This window comes from Polypterus senegalus, chromosome 10 (assembly GCF_016835505.1).
Source record: "Polypterus senegalus isolate Bchr_013 chromosome 10, ASM1683550v1, whole genome shotgun sequence".
Classification (NCBI taxonomy): Eukaryota; Metazoa; Chordata; class Cladistia; order Polypteriformes; family Polypteridae; genus Polypterus; species Polypterus senegalus.
The window spans coordinates 171,153,616-171,172,942 of record NC_053163.1 but is presented as its reverse complement, the minus strand read 5'-3'; the positions used below and the strand labels follow the sequence as shown (position 1 = coordinate 171,172,942).

The 19,327-nt window shown below is 40.3% G+C and overlaps 1 long non-coding RNA gene across 2 annotated transcripts in view; it reads left to right on the top strand.

Moving 5' to 3' along the window:
* Positions 1 to 18,484, top strand: part of LOC120538073 — a 30,647-nt gene extending 12,163 nt beyond the window's left edge. For both annotated transcript variants that reach the window (XR_005635436.1, XR_005635435.1), the window contains exon 3: positions 18,175 to 18,484. This is a non-coding gene — a long non-coding RNA (uncharacterized LOC120538073). The remainder of the gene's footprint in view (positions 1 to 18,174) is intronic.
* The last annotated feature ends 843 nt before the right edge of the window (positions 18,485 to 19,327 follow it).

The following is a 19,327-nucleotide window of genomic DNA, read 5'->3' as shown; positions in this document are numbered from 1 at the left end:
TGATCTGTTAGTATCCTGCCTACACTACATTAAAGATGTCTGTTTTGTCCATAGATAGATAGATAGATAGATAGATAGATAGATAGATAGATAGATAGATAGATAGATAGATAGAGGAAAGGCACTATATAATAGATAGATAGATAGATAGATAGATAGATAGATAGATAGATAGATAGATAGATAGATAGATAGATAGATAGATAGATAGATAGAGTGCATCCGGAAAGTATTCTCAGCGCATCACTTTTTCCACATTTTGTTATGTTACAGCCTTATTCCAAAATGGATTAAATTAATTTCCTCAGAATTCTACACACAACACCCTATAATGACAATGTGAAAAAAGTTTACTTGAGGTTTTTGCAAATTTATTAAAAATAAAAAAAAAAACTGAGAAAGCACATATACATAAGTATACACAGTCTTTGCCATGAAGCTCCAAATTGAGCTCAGGTACATCCTGTTTCCCCAGATCATCCTTGAGATGTTTCTGCAGCTTCATTGGAGTCCACCTGTGGTAAATTCAGTTGATTGGACATGATTTGGAAAGGCACACACCTGTCTATAGAAGGTCCCACAGTTGACAGTTCATGTCAGAGCACAAACCAAGCATGAAGTCAAAGGAATTGTCTGTAGACCTTCAAGACAGGATTGTCTCGAGGCACAAATCTGGGGAAGGTTACAGAAAAGTTTCTGCTGCTTAGAAGGTCCCAATGAGCACAGTGGCCTCCATCATCCGTAAGTGGAAGAAGTTCAAAACCACAAGGACTCTTCCTAGAGCTGGCCGACCATCTAAACTGAGCGATCGGGGGAGAAGGGCCTTAGTCAGGGAGGTGACCAAGAACCCAATGGTCACTCTGTCAGAGCTCCAGAGGTCCTCTGTGGAGAGAGGAGAACCTTCCAGAAGGACAACCATCTCTACAGCAATCCACCAATCAGGCCTGTATGGCAGAGTGGCCAAACAGAAGCCACTCCTTAGTAAAAGGCAAATGGCAGTCCACCTGGAGTTTGCCAAAAGGCACCTGAAGGACTCTCAGACCATGAGAAACAAAATTCTCTGGTCTGATGAGACAAAGATTGAACTCTTTGGTGTGAATACCAGGCGTCACGTTTGGAGGAAACCAGGCACCGCTCATCACCAGGCCAATACCATCCCTACAGTGAAGCATGGTGGTGGCAGCATCATGCTGTGGGGATGTTTTTCAGCGGCAGGAACTGGGAGACTAGTCAGGATAAAGGGAAAGATGACTGCAGCAATGTACAGAGACATCCTGGATGAAAACCTGCTCCAGAGCGCTCTTGACCTCAGACTGGGGCGACAGTTCATCTTTCAGCAGGACAATGACCCTAAGCAAACAGCCAAGATATCAAAGGAGTGGCTTCAGGACAACTCTGTGAATGTCCTTGAGTGGCCCAGACTTGAATCCGATTGAACATCTCTGGAGAGATCTTAAAATGGCTGTGCACCGATGCTTCCCATCCAACCTGATGGAGCTTGAGAGGTGCTGCAAAGAGGAATGGGCGAAACTGGCCAAGGATAGGTGTGCCAAGCTTGTGGCATCATATTCAAAAAGACTTGAGGCTGGAATTGCTGCCAAAGGTGCATCGACATAGTATTGAGCAAAGGCTGTGAATACTTATGTACATGTGATTTCTCAGTTTTTTTTTATCTTTAATAAATTTGCAAAAACCTCAAGTAAACTTTTTTCATGTTGTCATTATGGGGTGTTGTGTGTAGAATTCTAAAGACAAAATTTTATTTAATCTATTTTGGCCTAAGGCTGTAACATAACAAAATGTGGAAAAAGTGATGCGCTGTGAATACTTTCCGGATGCACTGTAGATAGATAGGCACACAAGGACAGCTTACAAAACACATTAAGAACAACATTCACAATATTATATTAATAAATATATATATATATATATATATATATATTTTTAAATATACATATTTTTTTCCTTTTTCCAAATTCCATTACTTAACACCCAGTTAAGGTCACTTTTCTCTTTGTTTTACTTTGTATGATTTTCCCATCGATGAATAAGTCGTTTCCGAGATCTGACTCTGCTATTCCTATCAGATAACAACAATTGTGTACTTATAACACTCTTATCACACCTTTGTGTGCGCTCTTTTAAAGTTGTTTTCACAAGCTGCTATCTCGATACCGGTGACCAGGTAAGTACCACTAAGGCAACATGAAGAGCAGGCCTGTCTCCTTTTTGCTTGACCTCCGACTGCAATTATAACAGCGGGTCAGGTCACTTGCAGAAATTCTCTGATATTTCAGCACTCATGGGGTGTATTGATAAAGGGGGTGAAACAGAGGAGTCTACTTTAATAATTGTCTTTAAGAATTCTTAATATCAGGAAAGCCAGGGAACTGCTTATTGACTTTCTTCACACCAACAAGACTCTACATCTGGTCACAATTCAGGGAGTGGAGGTGATGCATTGCTACAAGTACACAGGGGTCCATATCAATGACTGGTTGGACTGGTCTCAGAACACACATGAACTATAGAAGAACGAGCAGAGCAGACTCTTTTTCTTATGAGACTGCACTTCTAGGACCCAGAAGTGGTGAGAGTCCTAACTGAGGATGAGCCTGACAATGAGGACACAGGAAGAGTGAGGTGCAAAAGTGCTAGTGCTATTGTTTCATAAAAAGGCCAGTGTTCAATTCAAAGTGTGGTGCTTTTGAATACATAAATTATTCATGATAAAAACCAAGTTTATGTCAGTGAAGGTGAAAACCAACAATAAATGAGTTTCATAAAAAAACAACTGAGATCAAGCAGACCTCAGGTTCCCTTTACTTTGCCTCCTGTCAGCCCAGAACGTCTTTCTCCTTTCACCTCCTCAACTCCCTCAGTGAGTCTTCCAGTTGACTGGAGATGTTGACAGCTGTGGTCTTTATCTCTGGCTCCCACCCTGATTGCCTCTTTTGGCATCTGTCAGGATAGTCTAAGCTGAGCCTCCATCTTAATCATGCCCTCCTTGTCGTCTACAGGATCCTTAGTTGGCTCCCCCACGATCGTCCTCACTTCTACAAACTGCTCATCACGGGACGATCCACCCCTGGGTACGCAATTCCCTCTCTCCTCCACTGGCCTACTGACTGTTCTGCCTCCTTACCTCCCCACACACCCGCGTCTTCATTCTTGTTCTTCATTGCTTTCTGATCTTTTTTTAAAATTTTTCCCTCTATCCCACTCTGGCTTCATTTTAAACATGTGTGAATGTGGCGTCCTATTAATCATCTGCAGAGTGCTGATGCAGGGCAGCTGAACAAATTCAAAAATCACAGAACACATTGAACACCCCTCGTCTTTCCAGCTCCTCAGTCACACACACACCTACACAGTCCAAGACTCACTGGCTCCACTGCCATGAATCTCCATCTTTTAACACCCAACCGTAGCTATCATCAGGCGAGTCGCAAACGATTCGTTGTTTTTGAGCAACTGTTTTTGGCGAATTTTACAAATCATTTCAATGGTGCTCAATGTGTGCGGTACTAGTTGATAACTTCCTGTTGATAGTTGTGATTGGCAAACATTTTAAGTTAGTCTTATTTTCTAAACCTTGTTATGTTGACATATCTTATATATATAGTCGCTAATACACAAGTGAGGCAAACACATCGTTAAAAACGAAACCTCCGAAGAAAGACTCGCTTGTTTATTTGCTAATACACAAGCGAGGTGAGCACATCATTAAAAATGATAGCTCCAAAGAAAGACTCACTCGTTTAGTCGCTAACACACAAGTGAGGCGAGCACATCGCTAAAAACAAAATCTCTGAAGCTCCAAAGAAAGACTCACTCCTTTAGTTGCTAATACACAAGCGAGGTGAGCATATCATTTAAAATGAAACCTCAGAAGAAAGACTCACTCATTTAGTCACTAATACACAAGTGAGGTGAGCACATCGGTAACATGGTACCCCTTTTTACTTTTACTCCCTCCGCTATTGCACAAGCAATGTGAGCATGTCGGGAACACGAAACTTCCTAGGAGAGAGACGCCCAGAGTCGTTCCTTTCAATTACCTGACATCTCTACATTTCAATTTTTTTTCTGACAATTTCAATAGTTTCTAGGACCCCAGCTTTTTACAGCACGGGCTTACATAACTAGTCTTATATATACACGTCTACGTGTGGAAGTGTGTGTGTCTGTTTGTCCAGCCTGGAAGTGAGAGGTGGAGTTGGGGTAAGGGCTCCACATCAGAGGATTCACAAGCGAGGCAAGAATGTCGTCAAAACGAAACCTCCGAAGAAAGACAGTCGCTTAGCCGCTAATACACAAGTGATGTGAGCACATCGGCAAAACGAAACCTCCTAGGAGAGAGACGCCCAGAGTAGTTCCTTTCAATTACTTGACATCTCTAGGTTTTTTTCTGACAATTTCAATAGTTACTAGGACTCCGGGCTTTTTACAGAACGGGCTTACATAACTAGTCTTGTGTGTAAACGTCTACGCGTGGAAGTGTGTGTATCTGTCTGTCCGGCCTGGAAGTGAGAAGTGGAGTTGGGGCAAGGGCTCTGCCTTAGAGGATACACAAGCGAGGTGAGCACATCGGCAACACGGTGTCCATCTTACTTTTCCCCCCTCCACTATTGCACAAATGATGCAAGCACGTTGGCAAAACAAATCCTCCTAAGAGAGAGATGCCCAGAGTAGTTCCTTTCAATTACTTGACATCTCTACATTTCAATTTTTTTTCTGACGATTTCAATAGCTTCTAGGACCCCAGACTTTTTACAGTTAATATATTATAATTGTCATCCAATTACGGGTCTCCCAAATAAATGAATACCTCCAGTGATAAAGTTAACATTTTGCTGTGTAAGTTTATAATCAACTAATGTTTTTATCATATATGCGTATTAATATGCATGTATGTATCATTTTTATTTGAGGAAAAAAAATGTAAAAACTAAGCTATTGGATGGACAATGAGGTAAGTGAGAGAACCTCGGCCCACCTGAGGCTGGTACTGGTAAAACCCCTACCATATCAAATTAAAGGAATTGACTATTGTCACATCAAAAGCCATTGCATAATCTGCTATGCAAAATACAGTCCAAAACACGGTGCACTGTGTGGTCACTGGAAGGAACTGCAGGTCCACAAGGTGAAATGTTGGGGCGCCAACCCGGTCTCTCTCATTTAATTGAAGCAAACGATTAAACAAAATGGCGGTGAGCAAACATAAACTCAGGATCCTTGCGTCAGGCTGATAAAGTCTCTCAAAGTCACAATGGGAAGGAGCGCCATCCTGTGGTGCGTTCTGTTAATAAATCATTCCACAATTTCGAGAACCACAGAATATGTGGTGTCGGGACCAGATGGGATGGAGTCAGGTTCCTCAATGGGCACCTTCTCGGCACTGTGGAGGGAACAAATGAGCCTAAGGTTAGCCCTAGTGCCCCCTCTCAGCCTGGGGTGAAAGTCCATTCCTCAGAAGAGCCCAAAGGATGACCTACTGACACACAACTGGTACACAAGGTCTGCATTTTTTATTTAGATTTCAACCTTTTTAAGTGGGTAGGGTATTAATAAGTATAATGTGATAGAAGCAAATAGCTCAAGCTTATACTGTTTAGCTGTTTTATTTGCCTTTGATATTCTTACCCATTAAGTAAATATCACAATTCACATATTGACATTTCATACTTCAGTTCTCAATTTTCATACTTAAAGTTTAAAGGTGACTGACATTTCATATCAGTTTCCATTTTGAACAGGATTTCTTATCAATTACATGTTGGTGGATCCTTGATTAGTGATAGCAACTGGCAGGTCAGTTTATGTGAGGTCTGCACTTTCTACCTGGGTCTTTGTAGATTTTTACAGATTCACATTGCCCATGTTGGGTAAACTTGCAATGGCCGACCCCTTTCCCAGCCGGCAGCTACACTACCAAGACCTGTGGCCTGGATGAATTACTGAGGCGAACCTACATATACAAAGCCGTACCTCTAACAAAAAATATTTTCCCCTCAATCGATGGTTTAAACACAAGCAAATAAAAACAGATATGTAAAATAGGTGTGTAAGTACAGTGGTGTGAAAAACTATTTGCCCCCTTCCTGATTTCTTATTCTTTTGCATGTTGTTCACACAAAATGTTTCTGATCATCAAACACATTTAACCATTAGTCAAATATAACACAAGTAAACACAAAATGCAGTTTTTAAATGATGGTTTTATTATTTAGGGAGAAAAAAAATCCAAACCTACATGGCCCTGTATGAAAAAGTAATTGCCCCCTGAACGTAATAACTGGTTGGGCCACCCTTAGCAGCAATAACTGCAATCAAGCGTTTGCGATAACTTGCAATGAGTCTTTTTCAGCGCTCTGGAGGAATGTTGGCCCACTCATCTTTGCAGAATTGTTGTAATTCAGCTTTATTTGAGGGTTTTCTAGCATGAAGCGCCTTTTTAAGGTCATGCCATAGCATCTCAATGGATTCAGGTCAGGACTTTGACTAGGCCACTCCAAAGTCTTCATTTTGTTTTTCTTCAGCCATTCAGAGGTGGATTTGCTGGTGTGTTTTGGGTCATTGTCCTGTTGCAGCACTCAAGATCGCTTTAGCTTGAGTTGACGAACAGATGGCCGGACATTCTCCTTCAGGATTTTTTGGTAGACAGTAGAATTCATGGTTCCATCTATCACAGCAAGCCTTCCAGGTCCTGAAGCAGCAAAACAACCCCAGACCATACCACTACCACCACCATATTTTACTGTTGGTATGATGTTCTTTTTCTGAAATGCTGTGTTCCTTTTACGCCAGATGTAACGGGACATTTGCCTTCCAAAAAGTTCAACTTTTGTCTCATCAGTCCACAAGGTATTTTCCCAAAAGTCTTGGCAATCATTGAGATGTTTCTTAGCAAAATTGAGACGAGCCCTAATGTATGGCGTTATTTCAGTGCCACTATTCTGAGCGCACGTAAAAAAAGATTGCAAGTGCAAGTGTTGCATTTTGAAAACCCCAATTTGCGGATAATATCTTTAATTATTTTATTTTAAAATTGGGGTTTAATTGAGTTTAGTTGATTTAGCTACATTTCGGACTGTTTCCGAATGCAGCAGCTAGCAGCTGATTGGAGACCGTAAGAGCCAATCAGAATTTTTGAAACCAAGTCTGTGATTGGTTGGTTTTGTGGCACACTTATAACGGTGTACAGAGAGTTGAGCGCTTGCAGCAGAGAATGTTGTGAGCGCTAGCAACACATTGCAGCAAGCGCAAATGAAAAACTGAGCGAGAGGGGGTGCAATTGTGTGTGTGTATATGGATAAGTGCAAACACTGAAATACATTTTTTGCACGCAGCAATGAATTTTGTTCACTCAAATTCAGCTTTTGTACGCCAAAATAAATTTCTTCAAAATGCAACACTTGCACTTGCAATCTTTTTTTACGTGCGCTCAGAATAGTGGCACTGAAATAACGCCATACTAATGTTCTTTTTGCTTAACAGTGGTTTGCGTCTTGGAAATCTGCCATGCAAGCCGTTTTTGCCCAGTCTCTTTCTTATGGTGGAGTCGTGAACACTGACCTTAATGGAGGCAAGTGAGGCCTGCAGTTCTTTAGACGTTGTCCTGGGGTCTTTTGTGACCTCTCGGATGAGTCGCCTCTGCGCTCTTGGGGTATATTTTGGTCGGCCGGCCACTCCTGGGAAGGTTCACCACTGTTCCATGTTTTTGCCATTTGTGGATAATGGCTCTCACTGTGGTTCGCTGGAGTCCCAAAGCTTTAGAAATGGCTTTATAACCTTTACCAGACTGATAGATCTCAATGACTTCTGTTCTCATTTGTTCCTGAATTTCTTTGGATCTTGGCATGATGTCTAGCTTTTGAGGTGCTTTTGGTCTACTTCTCTGTGTCAGGCAGCTCCTATTTAAGTGATTTCTTGATTGAAACAGGTGTGGCAGTAATCAGGCCTGGGGGTGGCTACGGAAATTGAACTCAGGTGTGATACACCACAGTTAGGTTATTTTTAACAAGGGGCAATTACTTTTCACACAGGGCCATGTAGGTTTGGATTTTTTTTTCTCCCTAAATAATAAAAACCATCATTTAAAAACTGCATTTTGTGTTTACTTGTGTTATATTTGACTAATGGTTAAATGTCCAACACCATATACACAATAACAAACCCTCCCTTGCCCCTGTAACATATAACAAACACAAAACACAAATAACAATAATGAATGAATACTGAAATGAAAATGAATGTGAACTTGAGTCCGGGTATATTACTGTCCTGAAAACGGATGACTGATCAAGAAATAATGGATGCTTTTGAATCTCCTGAATAAACGGAACAATCTCACCATGTTTCCTCGGCATATGATGAATAATGAAGTCCAACCCCGGGGTTTCTGCCTGTGATTGAGCTGTAGTGAATCTGGCGGAATGAGAAACAAACTGGTCACAATGCGCGATGTGAAAATTTGCAGGAATTGATTACCTGTTGTCGTTAAATGAAATCTCAGTCTTTCTCCTTCCTCCTCTCCCTTCCTCTTTCCCTCCTGATCGTTTAAATAGTAAAGAGCCAGATGTAACTGAATGTGAACAGCTGCTTTCCATCCTGGGGCTGCGGTGTCTCTCCCTCATCCGTCCCCTCTGCAGGGACAACATTCACTGACGTACGCATAAGGAACAGTAAATGGAACAATGAAAATAACATGCACTCAGCACACACATCGAATACATTATTACTATGTAGGCCCATTATAAACTGATAACTCACACAAACACAAAAATAGTCTGAATTGGCCTAAGATGGCTTTATTTGTGGTGTTCATAAGAAATGTAATGATGTACTTCATGGGGTAGAGGTACATAATAAACAAGAATAATTTGTGTGAAATAATTAATATAGTACATTGTATGCTTCAGTTTGAATGTATGAATGCTAAATTGTCTCGATTGTAATAGAAATTTGTCATTTTTCACACTCTGAATGAGGTCCATGGAGGGCTAGATCTCTAGTAAAGGATCAACAGTCACAAATAACATCATAATGATATCACTGACCTTGAAATAGTCTAAAATGATACCCCACATGCTTATGTTGAAAATTTATCATTTGTAACCTTCTGGGAGAGGCTCTTAGAGGCACAATGGAAATTGTTTACTGATATTTGATGGCTCTTGAGACTTAAAAGAGATTTTCATTGATGTTTCATTTAAGAATCAACTTTGTCACAGATGTTTGTTCTAGGGGGTGGCACAGTGGGTAGCACTTCTGCCTTGCAGTTAGGAGACCTGGGTGCACTTCCTGGGTCCTCCATGCATTTGCATTTTCTCCCTGTGTCTGGGTAGGTTTCCTCCATCCAAAGACATGCAGGTTAGGTGCATTGGCGATCCTAAATTGTCCCTAGTTTGTGCTTGGGGTGTGTGTGTGTGTGCCCTGTGGTGGACTGGCGCCCTGCCCGGGGTTTGTTCCTGCTTTGCACCCAGTGCTGGCTAGGATTGGCTCCAGCAGACCCCCGTGACCCTGTAGTTAGGATATAGCAGGTTGGATAATGACTGACTAACTGTTTTAATCATGAAGAATTGTGTATAGAATATTCAAGAGGAAGCAAATCCAGTGATCTAAGAATATATTACTTGACTGACGCCCTTATGCATAGTGAAAAGTAAAAATACATAAATAAATACTTGGTACTTCTACATCCAGATAAGTGTCAGAACCTTCCACAGGAATGACAAATCCAAAAATGAGATATCCTTCATATCTTTTTAGTTCCTCCTCGACAACAGTGAGATCCGAAAGAAATAAAATGGAGACCGTGTCTCTTGTCTGCTGCTTCTCAGATTTCTCTCCTGAATGCTTCACTTAAGGAACTTCTCTTGAGTTTCAGTGAAGGTCTCAGCAAAGCCACAAAGGGGGCTCAGGTCTGCCAAGTAGCGTCTGGACATTTTTTTTTTTTTTTTTTTTGTTTTTGCAATTTGAAACTATTTGCAGGTAGCATACAAGATGTTCAAATAATTGACAGCAGTCATCTGAAATTAAACTTTTCATGAATGTTTGTGATTGTGCTTTTCTAGATTTTTTTTTTTCTGAAATGTGAACATGTAATTCATTTCTGCTGGTTTACGAAATATGAGATTGTTTAGGTAAGTAAGATTTTAGTTTCAAGATAAGGCAACTAGGCTGAGGCAGAGGCTGGAAATAAGGCACCCCAATAAATTTAACTGTTCTGTAAAGTGGGGCTGGGTGATGATTAGGGCAGCTGTACTCTAGGGGTCTTCATTAGGATTGATCTGTTACATATTTCATATGTTATGATATCTGGAAAAGAACAGGGTCTTGCTCATCTAAATTTATTATTAATATATCCACAGATATTTTTACAGTATAGATTATAATTTCTATTCATCCATCCCACTGTCCCGTCTCTCCAATTCACTGTTAAACTACATTCTGATTATGAATAATCAGAAGATATGAAATGTTTGCCTTGAACGTGATGTTAAAGCTCTGAATTGTATTTAAAACAACAAAATCAGCAGCAAACAACAACAACAACAACAACAATAATAATAATAATAATAATAATAATAATAATTCTAAAAGCACCCACGATGGCGCAGTTTTGAATACCGCAAGGGGCAGTAGATCTAGACAGCGGAATCTATACTAATAAAAGGCAAAGCCCTCACTGACTGACTCACTGACTCATCACTAATTCTCCAACTTCCCGTGTAGGTAGAAGGCTGAAATTTGGCAGGCTTATTCCTTACAGCTTACTTACAAAAGTTGGGCAGGTTTCATTTTGAAATTCTACACGTAATGGTCATAACTGGAAGCTATTTTTCTCCATATACTGTAATGGAGTTGAGCTGGATGGCCATGGGGGCGGAGTTTCATGTGACATCATCACGCCTACCACGTAATCACGTGAACTGACTATCAACGCAGTACGTAGAAAACCAGGAAGAGCTCCAAAAAGCTTGGAAGAAAACATGCATTATATAATTGAGAAGGCAGCGAAACAATAAGAAGCGAGCGAGTGACATATACAACCATATTCATGAGTGCTGCTACTTCGGAAACAAAGCATGGTGTAAACCTAAAGTTTAAATTAAGTTCATAGACAGGCTGCCGCTGGCGTTTGTCATGCCCACGGGTAATGCAGGATACAAGTTTAATGAGAGGATGCAGGATATAAACGAGAGTTTTGATCACTTTGTAACTAAGTTAAAATTGCAGGTGAGGGGCTGTGCTTATGCAAATACCGAGAGACTGTGTTTGTGAGGGATTGACAGCTAAGGCGGGTGGGGGAGTCACGTCATCATCTCCATTCCCATTCACCTCATTTTGCTCTGAGCTGAGCTCCGCGGCTAACGCCGTCTTCCGAAGCAACTTCGTCACATTGCCACCAAGTACTCACAGAAAAATCCACAAGTTAATACACACGCTGTCTCTAGAGTTTCTCCACACTCAATGTATTCCTCGCGTCCCCTTTATACCCTCTTATCTCCCATTTCAATTCAGATGCCTCCAATTTCCAGTAAGGCTCTGCTGTGCGATGACAAGTAATAAGTCTCAGGGACAGACCCTACAAAACGATGCCATTGTTTTCAGGCAAGATTGCTTTTCTCCTGGACAACTATATTGCATTCTCAAAAGTGAGCTCGCGCAGCTTCGTCATATTACAACCGGAGTACAGCCAGAAACTTTTAAGTGCCGAGTCTTAGCTACCATTAAATTAAGCCGTGGATATCGCAACATCACACAACAGAGCAGCTCACGTGAACTTACTGAATGCAGTACAAGTGATCACTTCCATGCATCAAACCTGTTCAAAAAACGCATTACACAATTGACAAGGTGATGGCTTTATATGGCGTTCGTTTATAAAGCAGCGGAGAGGCTATGTGATATCAGCTACACAAAAAAACAGCAGAGCGCCACACTCTGAATGCATTGATAGCATCACCGTTATACCCTCTGATCTCCCATTTCAATTGAAATGCCTCAAATTTCCAGTAAGGCTCTGCTTCGCGATGACAATTAATAAGTTTCAGGGACACAACCTAAAAAAGGTTGCCATTGATTTCAGGCAACATTGCTTTCCTCCTGGACAAAACTATACGTTGCATGTATATATATATATCAATATATACACACCCCGAGCTACATACTGTCAAATAAACGAACCACACACCCTAGCGCAACATGAGAGGCTTCGCCTTTAGCGCTGACGTCTGAGGTTCGATTCGCGAGAGTGGGTGCAGTGAGTGTGTACTGCCTGATGAGCCCAGAATTAGGGCGAAGCACGTGCCACGTACTGTTTGCATTATTTGGTAGGAATGGAAGTTGGATTTAGTCTTTAAATTTCTATGGTGAAGAAAAATTTATGCAATGATGATTAAATTTAACTTTCATTCCTACTAAACATATTTCTGTCGACCAAATAAAAGTTACTTATATTTAAAATTTAAATAGAACTTGAACAAATACGATAGTTCATAATACCCACGCCGCACTAAGCGCACGTAAGATTAGGAGTCATCCGTTTTAACAAGCAGCGTATTGCACTGATACGAAATAGCCTGCCCATTTAATTATTTAGGAATGGATAGATAAATTAAGATTTTGTACAAATAATTTTTTAATTTTTCTTCCTCAATGAATTCTGGCACCCCCAGAAACAACTATATATAGATATATATATATATAGATATATAGGTATATATATATATAGATATAGATATAGATATGCATATATATAGATAGATATAGATATATAGATTATATAGATAGATGGATATATACATATAGATAGATATATATATATATATATATATATATATATATATATATATATACCAGCAACACTCATGACAATGACAAAACAATTACATTGTCAATCATGTTACGTTATTATTAAAATGTTTCCTTTTCTTTTTCATTACTTCTCTAACACACTACAGTACTTCTCTGCTGCAAAGCGCGGGTATTTTGCTATATATGTATATGTATATATGTATATATGTTGTCGCAGTAGGGGGCAGTAGTGCTTCCTTGAACCCTCAGGTACCACGCCAAACACCTGGTAAAATTGCCACAATAATTATATTTATTATAATAATGTGCACCAAGCACCCTCCACTCCACTATATTCATTAATCACAATAATAATCACAATCCTCCACTCCCAGACGCATGGCCCTCCTACCACCCAGCTCAGCTCGTTGTCTGGGAGTTCCCAGAGTCCTTTTATTCCTCCTGACCCGGAAGTCTTTCTGCCCAACAGTTCCACAAGTCCTTATTCCTTCCGGGTCAGGGTAAACAGTACTTTTCTTTGCCCCGGAAGCCCGTCGCTCTTCCTGTGATGAACTTCCGGGTCATGGTGCCCAAATGAGTCCATTGGCCTCCCAACAGCGACTCCCAGTGGCCCCCAAGGTATCCAGCAGGGCTGTGTATAAAAACTACATAGTCCATGAGGCCCTGCTGGAATTCGGGGCCCGTACATGCTCTCGGGAGAGCTCCTCCTAGCGGCCAGGGGGTGAGGGCCGGAGTAAAATGCCGGCAATCCACCACAATGTATATATATATATGTATATGTATATATATGCATATATATGTATATATTTGTGTGTGTCTGTGTCTATATATATATGACAGCAACACTCAACACACAGTGACAAAACAATTACATTAACAATCATCTTACATTATTTTTAAAATGTTTCCTTTTCTTTTTCATAACTTCTTTAACACATTACTTCTCCGCTGCGAAGCGCGGGTATTCTGCTAGTAAAAGATAAAAATAAAGAGCGGTGAAACTTAAGTGACACGTCTTAAACATTCCTCACACGGAGATTCGATTTTAAAAGGGAAGCACCTTTTCTAAACTATCATTTCATTCACCAAATAATTATTTTGCTATAAACTATTCTTGCCAAAGTGACTTCAGAACTAAACGCAGAATATGTGCAAAGATTATATCGATAAGATTAGCGAAAAGAAACGCAAAGCTTCTTGTCCTCGGAATTTAAAGAAGATGCTTACCGTAACAAAGCTGAAGTAAGACTCCAGTTAATCGATATAACGGTAATTTCATAATTGCTCAGTTTACTGAATTAAATCTTCTCATAAAGTCAGTTGGTTGCACAATTAAATTCTCTCTGCTGTGTCGTAGCTAGCGACGGGCGGAGTGGGCGGTCCGACGGTCGACTTGTTTGTAGGGGCGGTTATTATTGACCAATGGGCTAAGTAGAATTTGTGTGAAATAGCAAGGTTTGGAAAAATATCACTCATGAATGAAAGTCAAATTCTCTGATTTTTATCCACAAATGCTTCAAAAATAATTTTCAAATTGTCCTTCTGTGATGTCATCAGACATAGCAGGCATTAACAAAAATAAATATCAACATTACACCGATAATAATTTCTAGGAAAATAAACAACTAATTTACAATTTATAATTTCGTTTCGTTATCAATCCGAATGCGTTCTTCCTCTGAGCAGAAAACATCCCTACCTATCACCTGTACACTACACTGGTTCTGGATTTCGCAACGTAATTGTATTATTAAACTAATAATTAGAAGACGGCTTATCAGTGCGTTTATACTATATTCTTGTGTAGCTGATACTTATAAATAATTATATGTGAAAAATGATTGCTGTTTCTCTATATATGAATAAATCTATCTTAATTCTTCTCTATACGTAATTTTAACTTTCTATTTAAATAGGTTAACATATTAAGATATGTTGGAGGGCGTCAAATTGAAGCACCGCCCCACCACGAGCGGCACGAACTCGAGCTTCGTTACTGGATCTCTGACACTATGACACACCCTTACGTTACGCTTATGAGTGAAAAATAGGTGGAGGTGACGTTACTGGGGGGCAACAGAATCCTGAGGAAGACCCCCTGAGTGTTGCTCGATTACACGTTCGTTAAGATTATAGTTGTGGGTTGGTGTGTGGGTGTGTGTGTATGTGCGTTACCTGCCTGGGGTTTGTTTCCTGCCTTGCGCCCTGTGTTGGCTGGGATTGGCTCCAGCAGACCCCCGTGACCCTGTAGTTAGGATATGGCGTGTTGGATAATGGATGGATAGATGTTTGTTCTAGAATTCCTTAGGACAGTGGTTCTCAAACTTAGGTGGCCGCGAAATAACAAAAAGGGGGACGTGAAGATGTGAAAAAAAGAAAACAATAATCGAAACTATCTATTGAAACCAAAACAAATTAACTTAAACAACATTCTGATATCATCCATCCATTATCCAGGGCAGCAGCTTGAGCAGAGAGGCCCAGATTTCCTTCTCCTCTGCCACTTCTTCTCGCTCTTCCGGGATAACCCCAAGGCATTCCCAGGCCAGCCAGGAGACATAGTCCCTCCAGCGTGTCCTGGGTCTTCCCCGGGGCCTCATCCCGGTTGGACGTGCCTCGAACACCTCACCAGGGAGGCGTCCAGGAAGCATCCTGATCAGATACCTGATCAGATGCCCAAGCCACCTCATATGACTCCTCTCGATGTGGAGGAGCAGTGGCTCTACTCTGAGCCCCTCCTGGATGACTGCACTTCTCATCCTATCTTTAAAGGAATGTCTAGACACCTTGCGGATACTGATTCGGATACCCATACTGATACTAGAAAAATAAATATAGAGTTAGATAAATCTTGATAAAAGTTAAGTAGGTATAATAAATTATGCATCTATGATATATCATTAATTAAAAAAGAACAAATTGGTATTAGTGGGCATGGGGGGGGGGCACGATTAAAACTACTATGAAAACTAGGGTCGCAAATATTTAAAGGTTAAGAAATGCTGCCTTAGGAGAAACAGCTTTAGACAAAAAGAAGCCACAAGATACAACTGAGGTAAGAAGAGACAAAATTGAGAATTCAGTTTGAAAAGCATGGGATATGTTGTGAGATCTTTCTAATTTCTCATATACGAAGTTTAGGGAAAGTATTGTAATCGTCCAAAAATTCCATTTTGAGATTTTGAAGAATCTCGACATTTGAAACCTCCCCGAGTACAATTTACCTTCTCGTTGGAAAGGTATTGGTAATCGTCCACAAATTTGATTTCCAGATTTTGATAAATCTCGATGTTTTACACCTCCCTGAGTCTGAAAATACCATTTTTGGAATTATGTCTGTGTGCCTGTGTGTGTGTGGGTGTGTGTGAGTGTGTATGTAAACACAATAACTTGAGTACGCTTTCACTTAGGTCAACCAAATGTTGTATACAAGTATCAGGTACAAAACATAGATTTCTTTTAACTTTTGAGCTGTTTCCACTAACCGTAAGTGGTACTTTTTTATTCATGCAGCTACAGATCTGATTTATTCAACTTTACTTTTATAATTATTGTTCAATATATTATTCATTTGATTTGATTTATTGTTGATGGTTGTATAATGTACATAATAAAAGAATTTAATTATTGTCTTGCGGTTTACTCCTCAAATATCCATCCCCATCTATGAGTATACGTGAAAGTCTAGGGGAGACCACTCCCGGTTTTTCTCATCTTGTTTTAATATCATGCAGGACTTCATATTTTTTATTAGACTGATTCATTTATCCAGGTGACTTAGTGAGAAGTCAAGCAAAGTGACACCTTTTATTGGCTAACTAAAAATATTACAATATGCAGCTTTCGAGGCAACTCAGACCCCTTCTTCAATTACATCTCGCCTGAAGAACGGGCCTGAGTTGCCTCAAAAGCTGCATATTGTAATCTTTTTAGTTTGCTTGACTTCTCTCTACGTACATAACGGCTAACACGGTACAACATCCTAGTACTCCGGGTGACTTACAACATTTGAGATATGATTGGCCATGCTTCTTTTGTTTCTTCAAATGGAAAAAAGGCAGATGAAGTAACTTCCTTGTGGTCTCACAGTGGTGGCAGAAGTGGGATTTAAACCCACAACTTCTGGGTTTGAAGTCCAAAGTCTTAACCACTTTGCCACACTGCCTGCATTGTAGTTTCTAATGAGTCTGACCTAACTGTAGCACAGCAAAATAAATTAGAGCAACTCTTAGTATTAACCAGAAACAAAGACTACAGCTTTGTAATCCTTATTAAGTGTCTAATTACCACCATCCATACATTTCAGCAGACAATGCAAATGCTTTGAAACTGCAAGAATAAAAGTCAACATGCCACTTGGAATATCTGAGCCCCTTTTTTAGGAAATGGATGACTGAATTTAGCATGGTGTTGACTTTAGCTGTCACAATGAACCTCTGTATTGTGATTAGCAGTCAAAATGTGGTGAAAATGGGTATGAGGCCTCCAAAATGATCCACATTTGGCAGGCGAGGATGCCCAGATGAGGCCCACCCCAATTCAGTTTACTCCAACTGCTAACTGCTGGTTTCCTGCCTAGCAGGCCTTAAAAAATGAGAAGCTCGCATAGATGTTGAAAATGTAATGAAATGTTAAAAAAAACCTGACAAGGAGGAGGATGACTTTAAACCCCTGGCTTGTGTACACAAGGGCAACCAATGAATCTTTCAAATGGAAGATTTATTTATCATAATAAAAATATACAACAAGAACACTTAAAAGAGCAAAAAAAGGAGTCACCTAAAAGGCAGTCCTAAGCAAACAAGTCTCTAAATGCAATCCGAGAAGAGAGCAGAAATACATGTAAAAAAACACATTCAACCTACAAGAAAAAGGTACTTGCAAATGACTCCAAACATCTTCTCCCCTCAATTGTTGGGTATCACTTCTGACTTTTATTGTTTATCGGAGAGATAAACTAGGACAAACAATTGAGGTGACCAGAAGAGAAACTGCCGAAAAGGATCATCCCAAAAACCGCCTCATCAGTAAAACATGGTGTTGGGGGGTGTTAAGTCTTGGGCATGTATGGCTGCCACAGGTCCTGGCACACTTTTCTTTACTGATGATGTAACTGTTGATGTCAGTCGCACAATAAATTCTGACCTGCAAAGATCAAAAAGCAAACATCTGTCTCATCGTCGTACCAAAATGCTAATCATGAATCAAATTTGCAGAATCAGGTGTTATGCATGGGCATCTGAGGATCACCCATCAGACTCTGCTGATACTGTCAATACCGCCTCAGGGCGAGAGGGGGCGCTGCCGCCACTAATTTTGTTGTGTGTTTTTCCCTCTCCATTACAGAGAAAACACCCAGTGAGGGTAACTGAGCCCCGCCCATGATCCTCTGAAAAACCCCGCCTTTTCTGGTCAAGACCTACAAATACTGACATCCCTGGAAGGAATGGCTTCAGATGCTAAGCAGACCTCGTGCATGTCAGACGTCCCCTGATCTTGAACTGCTCAGTTGAGACTTTAAGGCAGACAAGCCTAGCAGGATATCCAGGCAGTTTTATACACCTGTTTTCCATTCTTACGCTGTTGTGATGTAAGATTTTGCATATAACTTGATAAATGTTTTGTATGTCTTTATTTATAATTTAGGCAAACCAAGTGGTGAGAGGTATTCGTGTTTGCCTTCCCCCATCCCCCTTTTTACGACTGTCTCTTTGTAATTTTATGACAGGATTTGGGGGGATGTGTCTTAAACCAGTTTGATCTCCCACACAAAGCCAGGTTAGCTTAACATATGGTCTTGGGGGGGTTGCAGGTGTTAAATGTACTATTGCTCCCATTGGTCTGAGATATGGCTGTTTGGAATTGGCTTGTCTCAGAGGCCTTTAAGTACCATGATGTCCTATTGGTTCTAGGAATTGGAGAGAACATCTATAAATGTACTTGCTCAACCACATTCTCTCTGACTGACCCACATATGAAGAAGCATCTCTCTCTCTAACTAACATATGATGAAGAAGCATCTCTCTTGTTAACCTGTGAGGATGAAGACCACACAATGAAGAGCTCAGCTCAGCAGCCATATTGAACAGACATGTGGCTGAAAGCTGAGCACCAACGATGCCTTAACTAGAGACATTTTAAGTAACTGCAAGTCTGTGTGCCACCTGAATTACACATCACCATTTTATCAGGTTGTATGGTTGCCAATATTCAAATGTACTTTGCATTTTGTTATTATTTATGAATATTATCAGTAATACATTATTTTATGTGTAACTTAACTCCTGCTTGTCTTTTTACTACATCTAATTGCCTGAGGTTATAGATATAGAAGGGAAGGTGGGGATTAGTTATATACAGTGGTAAGTCTGTGAGATTAGGCATTCTAAGGCTGCATATTAATAATACAATAGGGGAAAGTAGAGCAATACATATATTACTCTACCAAGATAAAACATACGCCATCGAGCACTTAGTTTGTTCCCTTTATTTGGCCCTT